Genomic DNA, 21,515 nt, shown 5'->3' on the forward strand with positions numbered 1-21,515 from the left:
CACTAGCAAAAGGTATAGTCCTCATTTAAATTAAAGACTTCCTTTTTTTGGTGGGGGCTCTTTGTTGGTGTTTTCATGTTTGTTTGGTAGCTTGTTTCGGGTTTGTTGTTTTTTTATTTGTTGTTGTTTTTGTTTGTTTGTTTTGTTGGGGGTGTGTGTTTGTTTGGTTTGGGCTGGTTTTTTTTTCCAATTCAAGGATATTATGACCAGTTAAGTTCCTAGTTTATGGTTACAATTTTTATTTTGTTTTATAAAGGCCATTGTACCTAACTTGTATTCTAACAAATGCAGATCACGTCCTGGAGGTTGTTGTGAAGAGTAAAATTTTTTTCTGAGTATTTTTTCCGGGGGGTTGTCAACCCAGGAGCTTCATATGACCTCTTTCTCCAGCCATCAAAGCTCTGAACCACCTTAATTTGTTTTCCAGCCAAAGAGGCTGCCATTTTGAAAATGCTTGTTCTGATCCCATAAGGTTACACTACAGTTTCCTAAATGCTTGAAATCTTGAGCTCTCATGGTAGTTTAAAACACTAAGAAAATCTGGGATCTGTTTATTATGGGCCTCTGAATTAGGGGTGCAAATTTAATGGTATGTTCTATATCAACAAAAGAATATAAGTCACATTAATGTTAGGACAAAGTCTGTGTGCATGTGCAAACGATAAAGCCAGTTTAGATATCATGAAAATAGGAAGTGGGGGGCAGAAGCATCTTCATAATAACAAGAGGCATATGAGATATGTTTCAAAAATGTTATTATGTGCCTGCTATGGACTGCTAATACACCAGCCTGTTTGTCTTTCTCATAAGGAACCTTAGCTGCTGTTTGGACAAAATCCATTTGATAATGAAACAAGATGCAGGCTAGACAGCTGCTTTTTTCTCACTCATTTCACTCTGTTATTGGTTAACTTAGTGGAAAAATGTAAATTTTCCAGGGACTTTAGGTTGAAGGTATCCCAGCCAAGGTAGATGTATGCTTGACTTGAGGTCTAATTTAACTCTTGTGTAGTATTGATTGGCTTGGTCCACCAGGGACCTTTAGAGTCTTCCTTTGCCAAAGGTAGACAATGGCATGAAAGTAAAGTGTAATAAATGCCCCTGTCCAGTCCCATGTCGATATACAACTGCTTTTTTATTTTCTCCTTTTTTGCTGTTTTGAGTGCATCAGTATTTCACGTTTATTGTAGTGTGATGAAACACCTTTCAAAATGGCCAGAGGGACACTCAGAAGTAAGCATTTAGACAGTACAAATTGGAGTGAACAGGAGGACAGTTAGCAGGGAATATTTCTGAGGTCAAAGCAAGCTGAATAGGAGCTGAATCAGCTAAAAGCAGAGTTGAGAGCGACAGTACCTACTGCAAAGTAAATATAGATTACATTCCTTTAGACAAATTGATCCACTGGAGGATAATAGGTCTTCCAGAAAAAAAAAGTTGCTACAAAAGAATTAAGTATTTTACACTGACATACATACAAAGAAACCTTAAACACAGCAGCCAGAGACATATTACCAGGATAGTCCATACTTGGTCCTCACATGAATAATTTGCAGTGCACTGCAAGATTTAAAGGTCCACAAGTCTTCACGTTTCTGTGGATGATGACCAGTATTCTGCCCTGTAAGCAAAGCATTAAGATTTAGCTGCTCAACTGAGCAATAATTCTCACTCAGACGAGTAGACAAACCATAAAATGGCAGAGTAATTCAGGTGGGAAGGAACCATAGGAGGTCTCTGGTCAGACCTCCTACCCCAGCAAAGTCAGTTCTCAGGGCTTGAACCACTTGGGTCCCACAAACATGCAAGGGTGAAGTCAGTACACTTTGCAAAGGTGAAAGGATATCTTGATCAACAAGTCTGTCCTCAACAGAGGTAACTTAAGGAACAACAACCAGAACCTTGGATATGAAACCACAGCAGTTTGTCAAGAACAGCTCTCAGGTTTTCTAAGGAAACTATTAAATTCTTGAAAAAGGTGATAGATGAAATGACTTTGTGAAAGCTCTTCTCTCTGTCCATTGACCCTACAAGTGATCTAAATGATAATTTTTTGGTTCCTGAAAAAAATGTGACTATTGTGTGTGTAATTATTTTTAACCAGTAAAATACCTGGGGAGGAACACACAATTGCATTTGCCAATAAACATGCCATTGTCTAACAATTGCAACTGTTTAAACCTGTTTAATCATTTAAAACCAGACTGTTATCAGGAGATCAATGTGAATAAATAAACACGGCTCGCCAAAAAAACCCAAATATGTCTTTTCAGCATCACACTACAGAGATACAGGGACCCAAACACACAGAACTGTGCAGAATTGTGACCTCAGTGAGTCCTTGCAGGGCAAATGAGAAGAAATATAGTTCAAAAATATAAATTATTATTTCCAACTTAGGAATGTGATGCATATATTCGTAAAAATATCCTGACACTATTTGCAAATATTTCTCCTCTCTTTCCAAAGCTTATTCTAGACCAACCAAACACTGAAGGCACTGAGAAGATTTGAATTCAACGCTCTTCGTAAAGCTGAAGATCATGATTCATTTCTGCTGGGTCTCTCTGCAAGCACACAGGTGCTTGCAGAGGAAAGCACCCTTTTCTCTGTTCAGTGGCACACCTTTCTTGAGGGACTACCCAAATATGCACAGGGAACAGCATTATGGAGCTTGATTAAATGGAAACACAGCCACATTTATAGGTGAACTGTACCCAGAATGTCTTCCCAGTGCTTTAAAAAAACCCCAAAACAACAAACTAAGAAAATCAGATTGTTTACTACAAGTGTGCAAAGCTACAGGAGTGATGATACCATTGCTGTGACTTGTTTTTCAAATCAAAGTGTACAAGATAGCATATTATATGGCACCAGGATTTCATCAGCACATAGGCAAGTCTAATGGATTTCCAAGCTCAGTACTCCTCTGCCAAGAAGCTGACTTTTAATATGGGAAATAGACCCCTGCTCAAGATGGAGTAGTGCTGGTCAACCTCAGGGGTCCAAGCATCAGTGCAACCTTTTTGTCAAAGCAGGAGGTGTTTTGGAAGCATGTCCATGATGGAGTGTAACATTACAGGGGGTGGATTTAGCTGGAATCCATAATTTTTATTTGAGCTAAACCTACTTGCACACACAGTATTGATGTCTTTTGGCAGTCTTTTTGCAAAACTGGGCTTGATTATCTGGAATTGGGAGCAATATTACTAGAAGAGATTAGCTTTATATATAGTTCATTTTTTTTCTTGTTTGTTCATGTTGTTTGCTATCTATGCTTACCTCCTGAGTAAATGAGTATCCTGAGTTTTTGAGGATAGTTAACTTTGTGATTATTTTTCCAGCCTAAAAGCCATCAGCAAAGTAAATGGGGCTACTCTCGTATCTGTAAGTGCTTAATGCCTGATGTAAGAGTTGCATGATCTAGTTCAGAAGTAACACAGTTACCTCAATTACTGTAGTCCCACAAGGCTATTCACAGCAGTAAATGTTGTAGGCTTGGGCTCTGGTATTATAAACTCCTCAGGGCAGCACGATTGTACACAGGATCTCATCAGTTGTTAACAAACAAGTCTATCAGACACTAGCCATTTTTTGTACTAGGCTCTTAACTTACTTTTATTTATATTTCTACATCCAGAAATGAACACAGTGTTATTAAAGCTACGGCAAAGCACAGTCTCACCATATCACTTTCTTAAAGCAATGTGCCACAGCAAGACACCATGTGTACTTTTGTGTTTTTTTACATTGTTATCAGGGAAAAATATGTCTTGCAATTTCCCAGGGGGCTCCCTGGGACAGTGTCTCAGTGTGAAAGGGCACCATGGGGCTGCCTCGGACAGTTTTCTTTCAGTAAGTTTTTTTTTTTTTCCTATTGTAACCACTCTGCTCTGCTGCTTCACTGATTTCCCAGCTGTTCTTCTTCTGCGGTGTCTGAAGTCAAATGCAGAAAGTCTGTAGCTGAACAGCTCAGAAATCAGAAGCCGATCACGGCAAGCATGAGAAAACCATGAATACATCTTTCCCTTTAGACATAATGGTTTGATTCTCTGTTGCATGCTGGGGGCACAATGTGTAAAATGTTTGTACCCACACTTTACAGACAGAAATAATTCTGCAAGGTACCAACTGGGGGATAATAAGACCTTGAGTATCCCGCTTCAGAGCTAGTGTAATAAGGACTGCAAAAGGTGCAAGGTTCCAAATACAGAAACTTACTTTATTTTATTGTTACTTACATCCACATGCAAATCTGTGAGGGTCTCAAAGTTACAGTTTAGGCTAGACCTACATACAAGGAGTTAACTGTCCCAGGAGCATTCAGCTTTTGCTGACATTGGACAGCTATCACTGTTATGCGAGCGAATGACAAGAGCGAAGGCCTTTCCAATTGTTTATCTTTTTCTATGTAATGACCCAGAAGGCATTATTTCTTGTGTGACTTTACATGGGGAAAAAAACCACGGAAACTAACAATGTCTTTCCAATGTCAGCTGCTAGTAGATCTACAATGTATTTTTGCTCAGTTAAAAAGTACTTTTTTTAAATATATTATAAAAATACATGCATGTGACAAAACAAATTCTACTGGAATGTGCAATATGTTTTGAAAGTTAAAGTAGAATCATAGACAAAATTGGATTGAAATGACCTAAAAAGGTCATTTTTCTCAAGCACAAGACAGCCTGCTCTTCCTGAGAAGTTTGCCTAGCCCATTATAGGCAATTTTGATTCAAATGATACCAGCAAAACCACAGATTTGATTATCAGTAAAACTCTTTACCAACCTACGGTTCATCGTTATTATTCTGGAAAAGGAGAGGTAGCAAGAGAAACAACATTCGAAAAATAAAATCATAAAGTATGACTACTTCCATAATCAATCTTTTGATATCTTCACTTGAAATATTTTAAACATAAAATGTCATTCAAATGCATTTGTAAAAAATAATGTGAAAAAAAATATTCATGACTGAAGTATGTGGTGAACAGATTATCCCACGTGAAACAGGGTTATATTTAATAAAACTCTTTTCAGAAAAATTCATATTTACTTGGTTGAAACTTGATTTTTTTTTTTTTTAGAAAACAGACTGAAAAAATCCAGTGCTTTTTAGTAACTTTAATTAAATGAATCTAGTAAGCTGTCTACTTCATCCTCCCTGATAGCAGTATAATAGACAATATACTTCTTAAACAGATGTTATTTCACATCTACGTGTTCATATTTTGGTGTATATGATCCATCAAATCTCTCATAAACTGATTCTATTGAATTTAGATTTTTAATGTTATCTTGATTTTTTTATTATTTTGAACATTATAATTTCCAGGTGCACTTCTTGTTTTGCCAACATGCCTGTTTTATGCAAAAATACCTATACCCTTTTTTTTTTTTTGCATCCCTCATGATGACAGGTATTGCCTACACTTACCTGTCTGGTTAAGACCTAACTGCTTTGATTCAGATGCATTAGAAACCTTCAGAGACAGGTCCTACTACGGCTTGCCTTAGGAGGTGTGATTGCTAAGGCCTACCCAACAGACCAATGTAGTGTGGCCCGAAGACATTAGACAACATCCCTGAAGGCACCAGTACACAGAGCCTGAGCAACACAGCCTTCCCTTTCAGCAACCTACTCCAGCAACCAGGTTGCTCTTACTACCTTACAAGAACCTAAACCCAACGTTTCCATGAAAAACAGTGAAAACAAGGAATCATCACTTTTTGAGAAGGTTATAAACACAATTCCAGTATTTCCCAGCATGTACCTAAGCACAACCATTGCTTCTGTCTCCATTTTTATCACTTGAGGCAATGGAAACTGTAGTTTCTATATTTAATGCATTGAAACTGCCTGGTCTCCAAGGTAGCAGGGGTATCTATATACACTAGTAGAATACATTTCAGGCTCAATCACTTTGAAAGCCTGGATAATAGACGAGCACTTGTACTTTGGATAACAAAGTTATTTCCTTTAACATCAACAAGCTGCTCAGCTAGTAACTGCATCAGGCATTGATTTTGTTAGCCTGTTTGTAGGCACTGTAGGGGCCTTTTTAACCGATAAAACTAAAAAATTTGCAGATAATTATTCGTGTGCATTATTTCACAGAGCAGAGCTGACAAGAGGAGCTATATTAATTTCAGAATTGCTGTTTTGAATGTCAGTGAAACATCTGTAGAACCAGCCCTGGATCTGTCAACTGCAACCTCCCCATTTTAAGACAGATTGAAGCCTGAACTTAGATCTCCAGCCAAATTTTATACCTGGTTCTTATTGGGACTCTAAATGTGCATTCACTTCTCAGATTTCCAGCTTAGATCCTGTACTAATCGCTTAAATATGCAACTGGATTCATACGTGGGCTTCTTTCAGCTATATACTCAGGTCTATGTATTTCAATGGGCCAAATATCTGCCTATTTACTTATTTGTCATTACCAAGTGCTAAATTGAAAGTACCATAAGCTACTATTATATATTCCCTGGTCACCTTTTTCTTATAAGAAATGCTTGATCTACATTTTTTCCTTATTTCATGTACTCTCTCTGAATAGCAGCAGTACTGCAATGCCAGCACAATACTCCTCCCACCCCTCACCATCTAACTCCTATTATCGGTAAATGGAACTAGGCATGTACATGAAAATGAAAGTAGATCCCTTAGTGTAAACTTTTTGACAGAAGTGTTTGTAACAACTTTTCAAAAAAACCCATGTCTCGTTTATTTTCCCCTTTCTTCCTCCCAGCTTTATGTCAGTCATCAATCGAACAGGAGACAACTCATTTCATTTCTGTGACACACAATGATGGACTTGTGTTACAACCCTGACTTATTTTGAGAACTTCAATTTCTCAAGCTGAAAGCCTGAATGTCCCATGCTTGGAAGGGCTATTGATCTGATGTAGATGGACAGCTCAAGAGGAACTGATACATTCCTTACAGCAATTTTTTTTCTGACCACTACATAATGTAGACTTTCTGGTTGTTTGTTGACATCTAAAAACTTTGATTCTGTGATTTAACTGATAGTCTTTTGCTGTTTCTACTCAATTTTTCCCCGTACCATTTGATGTAGGAGTTATTTATTATCTACTACCTGGAATGGAAAAGCTGGTTCACTGTGATAAAATGTATGAATTCATAAGGCTGCAGGAACCTATAAATGCACATCACAATAGTACAGCTGCAAATGTGGGCCACTTCCAGATCCTAATCCATCCCAGTGCCTTTCAGGAAATAAAATGTCACCGTGAAATGGGTTTGGATACCCACTCCCTGCCTTGAACAGGAGAGACCAGCCATTACATGCCACACAGACCACCTTGCATCAAGAACAGATAGAATAAAAGCTCACCACAATTTTATCAAGGAGGCTAATTTTGCTTCAAAGCAGGATAAATAACAGATGTCTGTTTCTCCTCCTTTCTGGGTTTTCCCCAGCTTTGCCTCAGCTCTCTTGTGCTTCTCCTGTGTGGAAAGCAAGTACCTGTAGAACACAGGGACATCACCAAGATGGCAGAGCCTCAGCGCTGTGCCAGCAAGAACAGCCTTTTGGCTGTCTGCAAATCACAGGAAACAATTAATTCCACTCTTAATGATTTATGTAATTTCTTTGGACTTACTCCTGCCTTATTAGGTTTTCTGTTTTTTCTGTTATAGCTTAGAAAAACCAAATGAGAGTCTTTGAAAACGGGTGCAGCCACTCAGCCAAGGTAGCTCTATGTGACAGAACTAGTGTATGTTAATACCAGCCCAGAATCAGTCCCCAAGTTTCATTATTTGCCTTGCCGTTAAAGGACGACCTCCTCCTACAGGACTAATTTAGAGCAATGAAAATTAAACTGCATCTCATCTAATAGTCAAAATGATCTGCAGAAATTGTCCTCTTTTAAATACCAATTCAACTCTTTTCTGTCACAGCAGGCTAGTGTATTCTTTTTTTTCTTCTAAAAACCAAATACTATTCAAACAAAACAGTCACTTCCACATTAATTATATGAAAACAAAAAAAAAAAAATGGAAACAAGCACCAGAAGAGAGGAAACAAAAAGGATATTAAAGCATTTTATGAGAACCTAGATTGTGCAACTAAAGCATGATGTGGTCTTAGATCATTACTTTCTGTACAGAGCCAGACTTTATTCTTTGATTTGGTGCATAGGATCACAGTTTATTATGATTATAACGGTTATAATTTTGTTGACATTTGAAAGAAATAAGGAAGGAATAGAGAACAGAGGTAAACAAGGTTGCTGCAGAAAAAGCATCTGTGATTCAGCCAATGAAATGTTAGCACCAAAGAGTGCTAAAAAGCTTAAATAACTTGCCCCTCCCACCTTCCTCCCCTTCCAGCCTCTCTGTGATAGTATTGAGCTCTTTATTTGAGTTAAATTCACAGCAAATGATAAAAAGAGCCTTTTGGGAACTTGGAGTATTAAGGGCAATCATAATTGACTACTTGGAAATGATGCGGTCAGATTCTTTGCCAGTTTAACCCACGGCACCAGAAGACCCCATCTTGCTAGCATCTGATAAGCAGTGCAGAAGAGTCCCTTCTGCAAGGTGGAAGATACCAACAATTACAAAAGAGTCACCCATTTAGGTGCCCCTTCCAACCTGAGCTGGGATCATTTATCACAAAAAATAGTGGGATAGCAAGGCCTTGGAAAAATGATTCAGCTCAGGCTTCTCAAGTTTTTTCACAGGGTGACCTATATTTAAAGAACTCTTTTTTTTTTTTTTTTTTTTTTCCCAGCACAGAACTACCATCTCACGCACAAAATCCCACATAGTATCTGTCACTGGCACCTCAGAGGAGCAAAGTATTTGCAGAAAGCTCAGTATTTTTCTATTAATAACTTCTTTCCTCTCACACTGGAAGATATGGGTGGTTCAGGACAAGGCAGCTTTCTGATTCCCATACCGAAAGGCCAGAAACATCCCTCCCAGCTAGCTGTGCCATGAGCATGGTCACCACTCCTCTGGGCAGCCTGGAAAATTCCAGCTTTCCCCAGTGAGAAGTAGCAATGCTCCCAGCTTTTTCCCCTGGAGGCCCATTTTCCAGCTCCTTTACGCCCATCACTTGTTATCTCCCGGGTGGCAGTGGGTGAAGAGAAGGCTTCATTTCTGACAGTCTCTTCTGAACCATTCACAATATGGAAAAATAATAGTAAAACAAAAAACAAACAAACAAAAAAACAAAAAAAAAAAAACAAAACAAAAAAAAAAAAAAAAACAAAAAACAAAAACCCCACAAAACCTGGAAATTCCTGGTTAAAGCCTCTACTTGTACAAAAAGCGTAACAGCTTGCATGAACTGCAACACTATGCTTCCAGTGACAGTGTTTTCCAAATTACAAAGTGCAGAAGACTGGTTAGGAAAGCTGATAAGAGCTGAAGGCAGTGAGGGTTTTAAAGGACATCAGAAGCAAAAGGTGTTTTAGATTGTCCTCCCTATTTCACTAATTCCTTTATGTACTCAGATTTGGTTTTGTTTGTTTTTTTTTTCTGGAAAATATCACTGCAGCTATGTCCAGATAATTAAAATCTTAAATACCATCAGCCGTACCTCAGATCCCTGTGTTAACTTTGCTATTACCATTCCTGTACACACACACCCCTGTACTGTTACTTTTGTGTGCACAGTCAGTTTCCTAGCTTTCAACCACAGTGATTTTTGAAATAAAGACTGAGTGAAGTGGCACAAGAAGCGTTACTAAAATATAAACGTATTACAGCTATTGCATTTTCACTCTGCACTCTACATAAATGTAAGGAGCTTATTGTTAAGATTTCTGTTTCAGAAATACATGATGTTTACTGCCCATGCACTTGAAGGGTTTTTTCTTTCCTTTAGGCACGAGGAGGCTCAAGGAAGAAGAGTAAGCTGCTTTTCCAGGTGTTGGAATAGTGCAAAGTAACTGAACCATATTCATGGATGAGGGCCATCTAACTTGTATAGCCAATAGTGTGTTTTCCACTTTGGCAGTGCTTTTGTTCCAGGTGTAATAAGTATTTCATCCACATAAGGGAAACTCTTGTTTGTCTCTCTCAGGTAATGGTCTGCAGTCATCCAGCTGCAGTAAAATACGGAACTTATATGCATTTATATATACATTGTATGCATGCATGCACATTTAAGTCTTTCTCATGCATTACATATATTACATGCTGCATACTAAGTTAACTGAAGAAAAAGTAAGGGCTTTTTTTCCTGCTCTGTTAATGCCAGAAAGCCCAGCATAGCAGCAGGAGAGAGCACTTTTACAACACAGACTCTCTAGACCAGGTTCCAGCTGCCAGAATTTTATGTCCTTGAGATAATTCTGGAATAATAAAGTGTCATGGATGTCCCTGCCAGTACACGAGATCAGCACATGAGATCAGACATACAGATGTTGCCTCCACATCCACCCACTGGCATCTTATTATCAGTTTAGTTAGTATCCTCCACCCACTTCCAGCCAACTAGGAAGTCAGGAGTCATAACTTGTGAGAATGAGCTGTATAGCAACCATTTATCTGAAAAACAAACCTCTTCTGCAAAAACTTAGGAAACAAATAAGAATCTCGGGGAGGTTTTCTGTCCTGGCTCACGTAGGTAACTAACAGGGAATGCTGTGATTATGCAGTCCCATGCACAGTGGTACCACTTAGAGATGAAGGAAGGGACATGAATTAGCACTAGGCATAAAAAAACTTGTTTTAGTTGACTGTCGAATGCATTGTCTTTGGGAAGGAACATCACAGACCAATGCACCTGACTCTCTTCACACTTCTTCCCTGTCCTTGTTAAGAAATACAAGGTTGAGTGCAAAGTCAGGCTTATGTATGCTGCTAGAGGAAATAGCCATGCCATAGTGGCAGGGAGGCAGAAGAAATGGTCAACCTCTGCCTGCACTCTCAGGGACCAGCACTGCCAGACAGCCAAGGCCCTTGGGTAGGAACTGGTGAACAATAATCACAAGGGTCAGGAAGGAAATTCCTTGATATCTCAGGTCATCAATGGATTTCCAGCTGCATTATTATTTCTACTTGTTTAATGTGGCAATCTTACCAGTACCATGCACGGCACATAAAACTAGGTAGAGGGAAACAAACCTGGGAGGAACAACGGATTAAAAGTAAGTGGAATATTGTTAATTACTCAGTTAATAAACCCAGGAACAAGGTGCTTTTGGATTCATTGCTATACAGACTGCTATGCTGGCAAATGGGGAAACACACCTGCTCAGCCCAGGCCTCTGCTGTCTGTGTGTGTGATCACACCTTTCTAACAAGCATCTTAAAGCACTTCCTGAGCAGAATGAATTAAGTCCCACTTTCGTCCCCTCTTGCAGCTTTGGGCACCAAGAGGTTAAACAGCTCAGAGGAATTGCTGGGCTGGGTCAGTCAGGCTGAGCCCCAGGGGTTTGGTCCCCATGACAGTTGGTGCTGCAGAAGTAGGTCCAGCTCTATCATCCGCACATCCCTGCACTCCCCAAAGAGGAAGGACAGGAACTTGCCTGTTATGTTTTTCCTCCTTTGCTGCAATTATGATTCCTTGCTTAAGTTTCCAATCTTTAATTGGGTTGGAAAATTACAGTCACAGCACGGGGGGGGGGGGGAACCCCAGCTACTCTGCCTGACTCAGACGTCTGTTTTCATTTACTACATCATGCTCCTGAGTTACTTTGTAACTACACTAGAATAAGGACATCTTGAATGTAAAAGATGTTCTGCCCTTCCTGGTGGCTCTGCCTCTCTGTGTGCATAGTGAAGTTCTCAAGACTGTCTCTGCAGTACCCGAGTTTGGCCCGGGTAGCTTTATGTAGGAAGTGATATAAATAGATAAAAGCCTCACTCATGGAATATAAACTTATTTCTACATATACCTTCCTCACTGGCACACAATGTAATGTAATCTATGCGAGTCTTTCTTGCCAGAAAGGCCCACTCACAAGTCTTCTGTTTAACACAGTTATTAATGTTACATTTCTGTTTCCAGGGAAAAAAAGAGTGCCACTAGAGAGAAAACTGCTTAAGCTTCCACTGTACAACACACAAATTCAAGTAAACACTGTACTTTCTTAATCAAGTCCTCTGGTGCAATTAAGTAAACCGTGGAGGGATAAAAGTGCTTTTCCTTGCACCTGTCTCCCCACTGGCAGGAGCAGTTAGAACTTTTCTGATGACAGAGCTTGCTCTTGCCTGGAATTCAAAGACCATTCACATGATGAATTGCTGAGGTGAGTAGCTTGAGAGAGGACACCTTGAACACTGGAGTGGGGGGACAGCAGCATCCAGGAGCCTCAACTCAGAGCGACAAGAGCCACCGAGGGAGCCTCAAGGCCTCGACAGGACCTTCCCAGGAGCCGGCAGCTCAGCTGACGCGAGCATCTGACTCACCGGGGGCGGAGCCAGGAGGAACGGTGCTAGCCCTGATTGGTTAAAAACCTGCCCCAGGGAGCGCGGCAAACAGAGCGGGTCGAGGCAGTTTAGCAAACAGATCCGGTCAAAGCAGTTTGAGCGGCAGTTTGCATGGCAGTTTGCGCGGGCAGGCAAGCGGGATCGTGAGCACTCGCCGTATGACCAGGGTCCCGCCTGGGACCTCCGCTCTGGCTGCCCCAGCAGTGGCCACCATAGGCACTCAGACAGAGCCGATGAGAGGGGAGGCTGCTGTGCAGACTCCGGGCTGTAGAGAGTGCCTGCACTGGTCTGATGAGGGAAAGGTACGCAATGGGCAGGGCTGCACTGGGTGCTCCCTGGTGGAGGCTCTCCTGCAGCAGGTGACTGAGCTGCGGGATGCTATTAATAGGCTACAAGATGTCAGGGTAGCTGAGAGGAAGCAGGAATGCTTGCTCCAGGCCCAAAATGTGCAGGGGCTTCAAGCTTCCCCTCTAGCTCATGAAGGAAAGAAGGAGGTTTTTAGCTCTCGAAGCTGGGAATTGGTGACAAAAAAAAAAAAAAAAAAAAAGGAGGAAAAGGACAATTAAAAGCAAGGGACTTCCTCCTGAACCTGTTGTCCCCAGGCAGAACCGCTTTGCTGTCCTGCAGGGGGCCCATAAGAAAACGCACTTGCACCAGAAACAGCCTGTTGATGCACTAGTAAAGAAGATCTCTACTGGTGATGCCAGGAAAAAAGTGGCGGGTCGTAGTAGTAGGGGATTCTACTTTGAAAGGGACAGAAGCACTCATCTGTCGTCCTGAGCTGGTCTCAGGGGAGGTGTGTTGCCTACCAGGGGCACGGATCACGTCTATTCTATGATTCTATGATTCTATATGATATTTATTACATATATTGTATTATATTACATGATATTAATTATATATATCTCAACCTAAACTGATGATTATGTAATTCAGTGACATTTACACTTTTGGAACATAACCTCTGCCATCACACTTTGCGGTAGCAGTAACAACTTTCAAATCTGTGATCAGTTGAATATGCTCCCATTGCAGCTGAAGAGAGGGTGGATCCATAGTTATCTGGGTTTTTAAAAGCTGGAGGCTACAGGCAGGGAACGGGGTTTGACCAAATGTCCTAAAATACAACACCACAGCACTTCTTACAAGCCTTTAGGTCCCGGTGAAGAATCATCAGGGTTTTGGGGACATCTCTTGTAACGGGGTTTAGGGCAATAGGAAGCATATTCCAGTCAAAGAGGAGACTCAAGTTCAAGGGTCTTCTTTTCCTTCTGTCTCACATCTGCCTTTTTGGGACTTGCTTCTTCTGCCCTCAGCTCAGGACCCAAAACACACATTCCTTTGTTGTACCCCATCATTGCCTCTGGGCTCTCGAAGACACATTTTTTCACAATTCCCTGGTTTATTTTGTCAGCTCTCTATTTGGATGGTGGATAGCACCGGCTGGAGATCTGTAATACCACATACAGGTAACAAGGGCTAGCTTTGTATCTGCGCTGTCAGGTAGCACACGCGTCTTCTCCAGTACAGCAGGGATAATGGCCATGCCCAGCTTCTGGAGTGCTCAGAAACTGCTAATTTTTATTCAAGTTTAATAAATAGCAATGCTCCAAAATAAAGCATGAATTACAGGTAGTAGCCTACCTGAATAAGTCTCTGATTTTGAGACTCTAGGACCAAACCTGAGATTGGGCATTTAAAATTGGTCTTTTTTTCTGCTTTTACTTTGCATGAATCATGTTTTTTTCCCCTGTTATTCTCAAGTATTGGCCACTTTTAGTTGGACACAACTCTCATAGACAAGCCCTTAATGTAACAGCTCATTCACGATACTTCATTTAAATAAAGATTATAAAGGAAACTGTAATCCTACTGATTTGCAAATTGAACTGTTTTGTAGATGTTATTTAAACAGTGCCACTACGACTGTCTTTCATGAGGAACATGGTACAGTGAGAGAGATCAAAGATTCATAAGGAAGCTCTTTTTTTGAAAGCTGATGCTCCTGGCTTCTTTAACTAATTGAAAAATTTTCTTTACAAGAACAGACCTTCAAGCGCTCTAGCTGCTGCCACTAGCCTTATCATTACAAAGTTGCTACTTCCTCCTTTAAGGGGCTAAGCTGGAGATTAATGGAAGAATGTGCTAGCAGTTTAGGATGAACTTTGTCTATTTTCGGTACACTATACAAATACTTAAACAGAGGTAATTATCAATGACCTCAGATTGAAACTAAATTAATGGCTTCCCATTTTTTTCAGCTCAGAGGTAGTCTTTGTAATTTCATGTGATGTCACAGTGCAGAGCTGCATTTTCTCTTAACTCAGTATGAATTTAATAATGTTGAAAGGGAAGAAGAGTAGTACTGGCTTGGTTTTTGAGGTCAAAGCTGTGCATGAGGGAGTTGCTTCTGGGGCTGACTAGTCTGCCCATGGACCGAGGTAGGAGATATTCTAGTTCTGGCTTTGGCACAATTTGCCCATGAGAAAGATGTTTAAATAAGCTCTGATGTCTTGTAAAGCTACAGCTGTGATGCTAGAGTGTTATGAATGAAAGGTAGTACCCTCTAGCTCTGTCACTCTGGACTTCACAGTAAGACAGTAAATAAGCTGAATTTCTTTAAGCATGTGGCTTTTTGGTTGGTTGTTTTTTTTCCTGAATTGGAAGTTGCATATCAGCCTTTATGCTCCGTGAGAGACATGTGCAACTGAGACAAGTCTATCAGTCACAATCATGTCTAGCGATTTTCTAAAATGAGAAAAGCGGCACTAAATTGCTACCTTTTAAAATAGAAAACCTGTTTATATGTGGCCTATGTATTTTAAGCGTACAATAGGATATTTATAAAATGATGGATTTATAGACTTAGGTTATAACAATGGCAGATTTTTCAACTTCAGCTGTCAAAAAGCAGTCCATGGATATTAGCAGTTACCTGTACTTCTATAAGTTAAATTTAACTATAGAAGCCTATTGGTATTTTGGATCATATGCTACCATCTGCAGTCAGAAAAACTCCACAGCCATAACTGACAGTCTGACTCGACATTAAATATGACCAGCTATTGCTATCACTTAGACTTGATCATACAATAACTACACATTTGAGTGCTGTCACTGTTCTGTAAAGTACCGAGTACTAGTTTAGGATAACTTGTAAATAATCAAAACCTTCACACTTAGCATACTTCATGATTTACCCTTGAAAGTGTTACATTCTAGAACTTGATGGGAAATAAAAAGAGAAGTATTCTGAGGGTAAGATGGAAGCTTTCTATTACTACTAATTTTAACCTTAAATTGTCTATATCTGAACTGGAATTGGAAGTCTGATTTTCAAAGCCACTTTTGTAAAGACCTGCACAGAGTACAACTGTCCCAGGCTGCAGTTTTCTGAATTCAGCTATGCATCAATGTTGTGCTTCAAACTTTTGAAGTAGAACTGCACCAGGTTGCTCCTTACTGCTCTTCATGAGATAGTACTTGACACCTTCCTCCCACTCCCCTTTCAAGGAGGGGGATTTAAACTAAATTAGCCTCCTTCATTGCCGTCATAGAATCATAGAATAGTTAGGGTTGGAAAGGACCTCAAGATCATCAAGCTCCAACCCCCCTGCCATGGCCAGGGACACCTCACTCTAAACCATATTACCCAAGGCCTCATCCAACCTGGCCTTGAACACTGCAGGGATGGAGCATTCACAACCTCCTTGGGCAACCTATTCCTGTGCCTCACCACCCTAACAGGAAAGACTTTCCTCCGTATATCCAATCTAAACTTCCCCTGTTTAAGTTTTAACCCATTACCCCTTGTCCTGTCATTACAGTCCCTAATGAAGAGTCCATCCCCAGCATCCCTATAGGCCCCCTTCAGATACTGGAAGGCTGCTATGAGGTCTCCACGCAGCCTTCTCTTCTCCAGGCTGAACAGCCCCAACTTTCTCAGCCGATCTTCTTATGGGAGGTGCTCCAGTCCCCTGATCATTCTCGTGGCCCTCCTCTGGACGTGTTCCAACAGATCCATGTCCTTTTGATGCTGAGGACACCAGGACTGCACACAATACTCCAGGTGAGGTCTCACGAGAGCAGAGTAAAGGGGCAGGATCACCTCCTTCGACCTGCTGGTCACACTCCTTTTGATGCAGCCCAGGATACAGTTGGCTTTCTGGGCTGCAAGCGCACACTGAAGCCGGCTCATGTTCATTTTCTCATCGACCAGCACCCCCAAGTCCTTCTCCGCAGGGCTGCTCTGAATCTCTTCTCTGCCCAGCCTGTAGCTGTGCATGGGATTGCTTCAACCCAGGTGTAGGACCTTGCACTTGGCATGGTTAAACTTCATGAGGTTGGCATCAGCCCACCTCAGAGGCGTGTCAAGGTCCCTCTGGATGGCATTCCTTCCCTCCACTGTATCAACCGAACCACACAGCTTGGTGTCATTGGCAAACTTGCTGAGGGCTCACTCCATCCCACTGTCCGTGTCAGCGATGAAGATGTTGAACAAGACCGGTCCCAACACTGATCCCTGAGGGAAACCACTCGTAACTGGTCTCCAGCCGGACATTGAGCCATTGACCACAATTCTTTGGGTGCGGCCATCCAGCCAGTTCTTTATCCACCGAGTGGTCCATTCATCAAATCGATGTCTCTCCAATTAAGAGACAAGAATGTCGTGTGGGACAGTGTCGAACGCTTTACACAAGTCCAGGTAGATGACATCAACTGCTTTACCGCTGTCCATCAGTTCTGTAGCCCCATCATAGAAGGCCACCAAATTGATCAGGCAGGATTTGCCCTTAGTGAAGCCATGCTGGCTGTCACCAAGCACCTTGTTGATTTTCATGTGCCTTAGCATGCCTTTAAGGAGAATCTGCTCGAAGATTTTGCCAGGCACAGAGGTAAGACTGACTGGTCTGTAATTACCTGGGTCATCCATTTTCCCCTTCTTGAAAATGGGGGTTATATTTCCCTTTTTCCAGTCGTTGGGAACTTCACCTGACTGCCATGATTTTTCAAATATGATGGACAGCGGCTTAGCAACTTCATTTGCCAGCTCCTTCAGGACCCGCGGATGGATTTCATCAGGTCCCATGGACTTGTGCACGTTCATATTTTTAAGATGGTCTCGAACTAATTCCTCTCCTACAGTGGTCCCAAGGTCTTCATTCTCACAGTCCCTGCGTCTGCATTCCAAGACTTGGGTGGTGCAGTCAGAGCCTTTGCCAGAGAAGACCGAGGCAAAGAAGTCATTCAGAACCTCAGCCTTCTCCAAATCCTGTGTAGCTAGTTCACCCGAGAGCTTCCTGAGGGGGCCTACGTTCTCCCTAATCTGTTTTTTTATTTGCTATGTACCTGTAGAATCCCTTCCTGTTATCCTTAATATCCCTAGCCAAGTTTAATTCTAACTGGGCCTTGGCTTTCCTAACCTGGTCCCTAGTTTCCCGGACAACCTCCCAGGCCGCCTGTGCTTGCTTCCACTTTCTGTAAGACTCTTTTTTCATTTGAATTTTCCTCAGGAGCTCCTTATGCATCCAAGGAGGTCTCCTGCCCTCCTGCTGCACTTCCTTCTAGTTGGGATGCAACACTCCTGAGCTTGTAGCAGGTGATCCTTGAAGACCAACCAAGAGTCTTGAGCCCCCCTGCCCTCTAGGGCTATATCCCATGGAACCTTACTAAGCAGGTTCTTGAAGAGGCCAAAGTCTGCTCTCTTGAAGTCTAGGGCAGTGAGCTTGCTGCATGCTCTTCTCACTGTCCTAAGGATCTCAAATTCAACCATCTCATGGTCGCTGCATCCAAGGCTGCCCTGGAGTGCCACATTTCCAACGAGCCCTTTCCTGTTGGTGAGCACAAGGTCAAGCATGGCACCTCTCCTTGTCGCTTCCTCTATTACTTGCAGAAGGAAGTTGTCTTCCACACAATCAAGGAACCTCCTGGATTGCTTTTGCCGGGCCATACCATCGTTAGAACAGATGTCTGGGTGGTTGAAGTCACCCATGAGAACGAGGGCCTGTGAGCATGAGGCTTTTCGTATCTGTCTATAGAGTACTTCATCCACAGGTTCTCCTTAGTCAGGCGGTCTGTAACAGATCCCCACAGTAATGTCTGCCATCGCTGTTTTCCCTTTAACCCTGACCCACAAACTCTCTGTTGACTGCTCACCTGTCCCCAGACAGAGTTCCATACTCTCCAGCCTATCCCTAACATAAAGGGCAACTCCCCATCCACGCCTGCCAGGCCTGTCTTTTCTAAAGAGCCTGTAACCTTCTATTCCAACATTCCAGTCATAGGAGCCATCCCACCATGTTTCTGTGATGCCTGTAATGTCATACCCCCGTAGATGAGCACACATCTCTAATTCCTCTTGTTTGTTACCCATGCTACAGGCATTTGTATAGAGGCATCTGAGCCGAGCTCCAAATGAAGCTGGCTCATTGGCTGGAGCAGCCAGAATATCTCTACATTGCTCCCAGAATTTATTACAGGTGCTGGCAACTGACTGGGTGTGTTGGGATGGAATGATGCCCATCTCCCGCAACACATCTAGTTTAAAGCCTCCTTGACCAGTCTGGCAAGCCTCCTGCCAAAACTGCTTTTATCAGCTCCACCAGCCCCCCCTAGACCTGGCCTACAAACTTGGGTCCCATGTTCAAGACACTCAAACCCCTGACTGTGACGCCACCCTTTTAACCATTTATTAACCTGGCCAATCCTCCTAGTTTTTTTTAATTCCTCCCCTGTATCCTGGAGAATAGATGAGAAGACAACCTGAGCTCCAGAGCCCTTAACCACCTCTCCCAGGGCTCTGCAGTCCTTCCTTATGTTCCCCAGGCTACTACTATCTATATCCCTAGCACCCACATGTATCACCAGAAGTGGGTAATAGTCCGTGGGGCTTACCAGAGCAGGCAGCCTCTCTGCACCATCCCTGATCCGTGCCCCTGGTAGGCAACACACCTCTCTTGAAACCGGGTCAGGCCGACAGACGAGTGCTTCTGTCCCTTTCAAAGTAGAATCCCCTACCACTACGACCCGCCACTTTTTCCTGGCATCACCAGTAGAGATCAGCAGGCTGTTTCTGGCTCAACTGCGTTTCCTCATGAGCCCCCTGCAGGACAGCAAAGCGGTTCTGCGTGGGGACAACAGGTTCAGGAGGAAATCCCTTGCTTTTAATTGTCCTTTTCCTCCATTTTTGTTGTCTTTTTTTTTTTTTTTTTGTCACCAATTCCCAGCTTCGAGATCTAACAACCTCCTTCTTTCCTTCATGAGCTAGAGGGGAAGCTTGAAGCCCCTGCACATTTTGGGCCTGGAGCAAGCATTCCTGCTTCCTCTCAGCTACCCTGACATCTTGTAGCCTATTTTAATAGGTTCCCGCAGGTCAGTCACCTGCTGCAGGAGAGCCTCCACCAGGGAGCACCCAGTGCAGCCCTGCCCATTGTGTACCTTTCTCTCTCCAGAGCAGTGTAGGCACTCAATACACCCTGAGCTCTGCACAGCAGCCTCCCCTCTCATCGGCTCTGTCTGAGTGCCTACGGTGGCCACCCCCGGGGCAGCCAGAGCAGAGCTCCCAGACCGGGCCCTGGTCATACGGCGAGTGCCCACCATCCCGCTCGCCTGCCCGCGCGAACTGCCACGCAAACTGCCTCGACGCTCTGTTTGCCCCGCTCCTGGTCGCTCGCTCCCTGGGGCAGGTTTTTAACCAATCAGGGCTGGCGCTGTTCCTCCTGGCTCCGCCCCCGGTGAGTCAGATGCTCGCGTCAGCTGAGCTGCCGGCTCCTGGGAAGGTCCTGTGGAGGACCTGAGGCTCCCTCGGTGGCTCTTGTCGCTCTGAGTTGAGGCTCCTGGACGCTGATCTCCCCCGCTCCGGTGTTCAAGACGTCCTCTCCTGAGCTACTCACCTCAGCAATTTACCAGCAACCAGCAAATATATACATCTGAGATTAAAATTCCTAACATGCTCCTTTGGGTTATCAACGTTTTCCAGTGCTCTTGTGGTTGGTAAAGTGAGCACGAAGAGGTCCTGAGCACCCAGTAAGTGGCAGAAATGTCATGGTGTTACCTAGCAGATGCAGCACGAAACACTTACTTCGATCTAAGAGAACAGGCTTATTTTTACAGCAAATGCTAACTAGGAGTAGATGTAGGATACTTCACAGTTTATGGTAAAAATATATTAGACCATAACCACATATTTAACAATAAAAATATTGCATCTTGAAAACTTTTTTGATAGGGTTCCACTTTAGAAGTAAATGGCAACATCAGATGTACAGAAGTCCTACAATAAATGGAAAATTGGCTCCAAATATTAAACACAGAGAGCAAGAAATCAAGAAAAGCATAGTCATAGATGGATGATCTACTGCTTTGGCAGGAAAGGTAAACAGTGAGGAAACATACTGCCAGATGCAGAAAGACTTAGATCATTAAAAGGGAAAGAGATGAAAAAAACATTCAACACAAATAAATTAGAACAGTATCACCAATATTGTCTGTCAGCATTTCTGCTATAAATCCTGGTTCACAGGAGTGTATTCCACATCTGAAAAACATATCCCCTCAATGGAACTTGGCATGCCAAATTTCTGGCCTATACTAGCATATCTTTCGTCTTCACTAAGTTTTGAGGGACATAAATGGAAATTTAATTTGGATTCATGATGATTCAGCTCATACATACCATACAGCCACACCAGTTTGCATTACCTGAAGTTATATAAAATATTTTTTTTTTTCTCCTCTAGCAAAAGCAGTGGACAAGCTATTAGAGTTGAATATTGGATACTTTAAATTTGGTAACAAGATTTCTTTCAAAACCATTTAACATGCCTTTAATAGAAAACATGAAGATGGGGCAGGGGAGATGCTGCCTGTTAGACAAGAAATTCAACTCTGAAAGGGATGTCTGACCATATGCTTGTTAAACTATAAACAATATAACATCTCCTTGATAGAATTTGACTAAATACAGACTGACCTAATATCCAAGAACAATCTCCAATAGAAAACCTCAAGAAGTAGCAATTTTCAATAAACCTGTGTAGCATAAGAAAAACTAGTGCCTAACAACAAAAGTGATTTAATAATAATCCTTACAGTTTT

General features: G+C 42.2%; 1 long non-coding RNA gene across 1 annotated transcript in view; it reads right to left on the reverse strand.

The window, feature by feature from the left end:
• Positions 1 to 1,512: 1,512 nt before the first annotated feature.
• LOC133217893 (uncharacterized) overlaps positions 1,513 to 21,515 on the reverse strand; it is a 165,128-nt gene continuing 145,125 nt past the window's right edge. The window contains exon 3 of the long non-coding RNA XR_009726998.1: positions 1,513 to 1,621. This is a non-coding gene — a long non-coding RNA (uncharacterized LOC133217893). The remainder of the gene's footprint in view (positions 1,622 to 21,515) is intronic.

Source organism: Neopsephotus bourkii, unplaced genomic scaffold (assembly GCF_033783945.1).
Source record: "Neopsephotus bourkii isolate Nb327-2 ecotype Australia unplaced genomic scaffold, CSIRO-AGI_Nbou_v1 NB_1181, whole genome shotgun sequence".
In the NCBI taxonomy this organism is placed as follows: Eukaryota; Metazoa; Chordata; class Aves; order Psittaciformes; family Psittacidae; genus Neopsephotus; species Neopsephotus bourkii.